This window comes from Mirounga leonina, unplaced genomic scaffold (genome assembly GCF_011800145.1).
Source record: "Mirounga leonina isolate KUSES-001 unplaced genomic scaffold, KU_Mleo_1.0 Mir_447, whole genome shotgun sequence".
Taxonomy (NCBI): domain Eukaryota; kingdom Metazoa; phylum Chordata; class Mammalia; order Carnivora; family Phocidae; genus Mirounga; species Mirounga leonina.
The window spans coordinates 1,126,318-1,132,881 of record NW_023270757.1 but is presented as its reverse complement, the minus strand read 5'-3'; the positions used below and the strand labels follow the sequence as shown (position 1 = coordinate 1,132,881).

At 42.6% G+C, this 6,564-nt stretch overlaps 1 non-coding gene across 1 annotated transcript; it reads left to right on the top strand.

Moving 5' to 3' along the window:
• Positions 1–5,929: 5,929 nt before the first annotated feature.
• On the top strand, positions 5,930–6,064 carry LOC117999101. Its single transcript, XR_004676214.1, has one exon. It is a non-coding gene; the product is annotated as a small nucleolar RNA SNORA70 (small nucleolar RNA).
• Positions 6,065–6,564: the final 500 nt, after the last annotated feature.

Genomic DNA, 6,564 nt, shown 5'->3' with positions numbered 1-6,564 from the left:
GTGGGTCCCCTAGCTCAGGGCTGGAGATAATTGGCAGAACACAAGAGGAGAGTCTGTGATCAGGGGAGGGTATAGAAGAGAAAAAGAGGGACCTGGGAATTGGAGAGAAGAAAAGACAATGTACAAGGAAAATCAATCCTCCTGATGGTGGCATGTAGAGAGAAGGGACTAAGCTATAAAAATGGAAAGTGGGGACCTCAGATTCAATCAATCAGATGCCATGTGGACATAGCTTTAAAAAATGAGGCTATTATCGCTCAAGTTCATTTGACAGAGCTTACATGTAAGAGTTCAGTGATGATCACTCTTGTCCACAATCGTAAAATAAGGTGCCAAAGTGATTTATCACTCCGCTCTTCTGATATACCCCAACTTTAAGAAGCATCTATAAATTTGGATTTCACCTTTAAAAACCCTTATGTTATTGTAAATGAGCCCAGTATCTGGCACACAGTAGGCATTCAATAAGTATTTGCTAAATAAATGAACTGAAAGGATGTAGACCTACTTATGTTAATTTGTTGTCATGGAGTTGGAGGGTTCAAGGCTGGAAAAGAATACATTGCCCTCCTTACCCTTTTATTTCCTTAAACAAACATGAGACTCTCAATTAAGACTCCTCCAGTCTTTGTAGATAATTTAATAGCTGGTGCTCATTTAATGATTGTTGTGTTAGGCACTATGCTAAGAAGTTCACGTGATCTCAGTCAATCAATGTAAGTGAGAACATAATTACCCAACTTTAAGGATGGGAAAAGTAAAATTCAGGGAGGCTACCTTTAGAAAAGTGAAGTCACTCCACAAAGGTCCCACAGCTGGTAAGTTGAGATCAAGTTAACTGATTGCATATGGTTGTCTTTAATAATTTTATTTTAGTAGAAGGACACTAGGAAGTGGAACAAGAATTGTAACTACCCTTTTCTAGGTGCTTAGGGCCAGAGGAAAGTGTGTATAGAGGGTAAGCTATCATTGAAACCTGGACACTTACCTGTTGGCAGTGACCTTAGGAATAGATGGAGGAGGGGCACCTGGGTGGCTCAATCAGTTAAGTGTCTGCCTTAGGCTCAGGTCATGATCTCAGGGTCCTGGGATTGAGCCCTGTGTCAGGATCCCTGCTCAGCAGGGAGCCTGCTTCTCCCTCTCCCTCTGCCCCGTCCCCTGCTCGTGCTCTTGCTCTCAAATAAATAAACAAAATCTTAAAAAAAAAAAAAATAGATGGAGTGACTAGGGCAGAGACTTTCCAATGCTTTTGATGCAACCAAAGTAAGAAATGCACACACACATAATCATGCACACACAATCTCACACAGGCACAATCACACAATTACACATACATACATACATACATAACTGAAATAAAACTTTCATTAAGCAACGCTTACTGTTACTATGTGTCTCACTTCTCCTTCCCTTCCATTCTATTCTACTCCAGTATTTTTTTTAGTTGGTACACAATGTTACATTAGTTTCAGGTGTACAACAGTGAGTCAACAACTCAGTACGCTATGCTGTGCTCACCACAGGTGTAGCTCCCATCAGTCACCATGCAATACCATCACAGTATCATTGACTCTATTCCCTATGCTGTAACTTTTATCCCTGTGACTTAGTCATTCCATAACTGGAAGCCTGTGTTTCCCACTCCCTGTCACCTATTTTCCCAGCCCCCCAGTTCCCTCCTCTCTGGCAGCCATCAGTTTGCTCTCTGTATCTATAAGTCTAATTCTGCTTTTGGCTTGTTTATTCGTTTTGCTTTTTAGATTCCACATAATGAGTAAAATCATATGGTATTTGTCTCTGTCTGACTTATTTCACTTAGCATTATACCCTCTAGGCCTATCCATGTTGTTGCAAATGACAAGATTTCATTCTTTTTATGGCTGCATAATATTCCTGTGTGTGTGTGTGTGTGTGTGTGTACCACATCTTTTTTTATCCAGTCATCTATCAGTGGGCACTTGGGTTGCTTCCATATCTTGGCTATTGTAGATAATGCTGCAATAAACATAGGGGTGCATATATCTTTTCAAATTAAGGTTTTCATTTTCTTTGGGTAAATACCCAGTAGTGGAATTACCAGATCATATGGTACTTCTATTATTTTTTAATATTTTATTTATTTGAGAGCAAGAGAGCATAAGCAGGGGGAGTGGAAGACGGAGAGGGAGAAGCAGGCTCCCCGCTAAGCAGGGAGCCTGATGTGGGGCTCGATCCCAGGACCCTGGTATCTTGAGCTTAGCTAAAGGCAGACGCTTAACTGACTGAGCAACCCAGGCACCCTGATACTTCTATTTTTAATTCTTTGAGGAACCTCCATTCTGTTTTACTTTCTTACACTATATACAAAAATAAACTCAAGATGGATTAAAGACCTAAATGTGAGACCTGAAGCCATGAAACTCCTAGAAGAGAACATAGGCAGCTATTTCTTAGACATCAGCTGTAGCAACATTTTTCTAGCTATGTCTCCTAAGGCAAGGGAAACAAAAGCAAGAATAAACTATTGGGACTTCATCACAATAAAAAGCTTCTGTACAGCAAAGGAAACTATCAACAAAACAAAAAGACAACCTACTGAATAGGAGAAGATATTTGCAAAGATATATTCAATAAGGGGTTAATATCTAAAATACAAAACTTATACAACTCAATGTCAAAAACCCCCACATAATCTGATTAAAAATGGACAGAGGACCTGAATAGACATTTTTCCAAAAAAGACACACAGATGGCCAACAGACACATGAAAAGACACTCAACATCACGAATCACTGGAGAAAATCCAGTCAAAACCGCAATGAGATAACACCTTACATGTGTCAGGATGACTAGAATCAAAGACCAGAAATCACGAGTGTTGGTGAGGATGTGGAGAAAAAGGAACCCTTGTGCACTGTTGGTGGGAATGTAAATTAGTGCAACCACTGGAAAACAGTATGGAGGTTCCTCAAAACATTAAAAATAGAAATATCTACTTCAGTATTTTAAGTGCTGGTTGGGACACACTTAATTGACCTCACATGCACTCCTAAGTTCTGACCTGTCAGTTTGAAAACCACTGAGCTAGAAGGTAATAAAGGTGATAGAAGGGGTACAGACTTTTGATTCATTCACACAGGGTGGGGCTTGAATCCCAGGCTGCTGTTATGTTAACTGTGTGGGCTAAATCAAGTGCCCTCTTCTTTGAACTTTAGTTTCTCATCCACAAAATGGGGATAATAATACCTACCTCAAAGGTTATTGAGAATGGCAAGCATGAACATGGGCACCTACACTGGTACCTAGTACCTCTCAGAAGTATGATGATAGTGGTTTGATGAGGCATTCAAAAATGAAGAGTGCCAGGGTGCCTGAATGACTCAGTTAGGTAAGTGTTTGATTCTTGATCTCAGCTCAGGTCTTGATCTCAAGGTCATGAGTTCAAGCCCCGCTTTGTGCTCCATGCTGGGCATAGAGACTACTTAAAAAAAAAAAAAAAAAATCGAGTTCTGGCCCTGGCACTAGCCAGCTGTGTGAGCTTAGGTAAGTAATGTCTCTAAACTTCTAAATCATGTCATCTCTCTAAGCTTCATTTACTCACCTGTAAAAAATTGGAGGAATAGTAATACCTACCTCATGTGATTTTTTGAGAATTAAGTGTAATCATATACACGTAAAGCCCTCACCACAATACCTGGTGCTTAGGAAGTGCTCAATAAATTATTGGCTTTATTAGCTCTTCGACAAATACGTCTATTATTGTCCTGGAACCCTCTAGACTAGGTTACAATATTTATTTTGACAAGACAAACTCAGGATTTTGTGTGTGTGTGTGTGTGTGTGTAATCAAAACTGCTTTTTATTTTGCTCATCAGTATTCTCTAGAGGCCAAATCAAACTTGGCTGCAGCAAAGGAAATCATTTTTGTAAAAAAGGTTAGATCCAAATTGGATTCCCTCTCCTCATTCTTCTTTGAAAGTGTTTCCACAAAATCCAATCTTTGGCTTGACATTAGAGGCCTTCTTTCAGTTTGAGTAGACTTTACCAAAAAAAAAAAAGGAAAAACAGAACAAAACAAAAAAAACCATGACTCCACACACCAAGTAGTGGGGAGTGAGTTTAATTTTTTGAGTTCAGGGCACCTGGGTGGCTCAGTCGTTAAGCGTCTGCCTTCGGCTCAGGTCATGGTCCTGGGGTCCTGGGATCGAGTCCCACATCGGGCTCCCTGCTCCGCGGGAAGCCTGCTTCTCCCTCTCCCACTCCCCCTGCTTGTGTTCCTGCTCTCGCTGTCTCTCTCTCTGTCAAATAAATAAATAAAAATCTTTATAAAAAAAATTTTTTTTTGAGTTCAGCTAAAGAATGCTATTGCATGGTCTCCTGCCTAAAGCCTTCCTTTTTCCCACTTGTGTGAGGTAGCCTTTAAGATGGTCTCTAATGATCAAAACCTCATGGTATTCATACTCTGTGTAAACACTCCTCCTGTTGAGTGTGGGCTGTACTTAGTGACTCACTTCTAACTAAGAAGATAAGGTGGAAGTCTCAATGGAGGACTCAGAGAGTCGGTCATAAAAGGCAGTGTGGCACCACCTCTCTCTTCTGCATTCCTTGCTCTGGGAGAAGCCAGCTGCCACGTTGGGAGTAGCCCCACGGAGAGGCCCATGTGATGAGGAAGTAAAGCCCTCCTGTTAATAGCCACGTAGGTGAGATTGGAAGCTGAATCCTGCAGCCCCTTCAAATGACTACAGCCACAGCCAGTAGTTTGACTATGACTTTACCAGAGATGCTGAGCCAGAACAACCCAGTTAAGCTGCTCCCGGATTCATAACTCTCAGAAACCGTGAGATGCTAACTGTTGTTTCAAGCTGCTAAGTTTTGGGGATGGTTTGGTAGGTAGGAATAGATGGTGAATATACTGCCCTTGAATCTTGCTTCCCACAGCATCTCAGTGTCAGGTCAGTTAGTTCATTATTCATTCATTCATTCCCTCATTCATTCCATGAATGTTTATGAACTCCTTGCTACTTGTCGGGCAGTGTAACTACCTTCAGATCCTCACTTCGAGGAGCCTACAGTCTAGTGGTAGAAATACTATGCGCAGACCAACAGTGAAAGTGCTGGGTGCATGTGAAATGCCACCCATGTGGTTTTGCAAGAGGGCTTTGGGGACTCGGAGGAGGGAATGAGAACTTCCAGCTTGACCAAAAGAAAGGGGGATAGAAGTAAGAGATGGCACTTGACTTAAGCCTTGACACCAAGGTGTGATGGCTTTGTCATGTGTCAACTTGGCTAGGCTGAACTACATTCCCCAGAATTCCCTTTCTTCTATGTTTTGGTTTAGGGTGAGGCACGAGGGAGATTCGGAAGCAGCAGCCATTTTGTAGTGCACACATGTCATTGCTGATCTGCTAACTTGTTGGTGTGAGGCAGCACCCAGCCTGTGATTGCTCTACCTTGCCCTGCATCCTCCTCTAGCTTTCCTGACTTCTGGGCCAGGCATGTACATTTAGCTCTGTGATAAAGGGCTTTGGCTTCTGAGGAATAGTCTCCTCACCAAGGTGAGAGGCAAGAGCAGACTAGGTTTTGATCTGTGCCTTGTGCCTGGGGTGCCAGCCTTCCTGACTGCCTGCCATGTGGATTTAAGCTCCAGGCTCAGATGACAGTCTTCTAGAGACTGCTTCACCAACTCCCACAGTTGTGGAAGCTAGTTCTCTGTGACATACATGAGGTACAAGGTGAAGAGGTGAAAGAGATGATTCAAGGCAGAAGGAACACTGTGAACAAAAACACAGAAGGGAAAACGTAGGACTAATACAATTCTTAACCACTGACACGCCCTTGGTACCCTTTAGTTACTGAATTATGGAGACTAAGGGGATGTCTGAGTGGATCTTGAGGTGCTTAAGAGCAGTTGGGTCATCAAAGATGTGACTATTTCCCAACTGGAACGAAAGTGTTTTCTACTTTAATAACTTGTGCTCTTTCCACATGGGGGCCCAGTGTACAATGGCTACAAACGGTAGTCCCCTTGATAGTGTATGCAGCCCGTTGATTGAATGGGTTGCCCCAAAAGATCTTGGAGACAGCCTTTTCAGCAGACATTGATGTCTGACCTCATGCTATCCCCAGTCCAGGCTCCAAACAGTTATGTGGGGTGCCTTTGGAAAGCACCAGGGTGCAGTGGCCAGGATCCGTGTTCGCCAAGTCTTCATGTCCATCTGTACCCACCTGCAGAACAAGGAGCATGTGATTGAGGCTCTATGCAGGGCCAAGTTCAAGTTCCCTGACTGCCAGAAGATCCACATTTCCAAGAAGCAGGGCTTTCCTAAGTTCAATGTGGATGAATTTGGAGACAAGGTGGCTGAAAAGCAGCTTATCCCCAATGGCTGTGGGGTCAAATATATTCCTAGTCATGGCCCCCTGGACAAATGGCAGGCTCTGCACTCATGAGAACCTCGGCCCTACTCCCTTCTTATTCATGCCCACCAATAAATCCTACTTCCTTCAAAAAAATTTTTTTTAACAACTTGTACCATCACATTGATGCATTCCAGCTGAATGCCAGCTCTGAAGAAAATATGCAAGGGG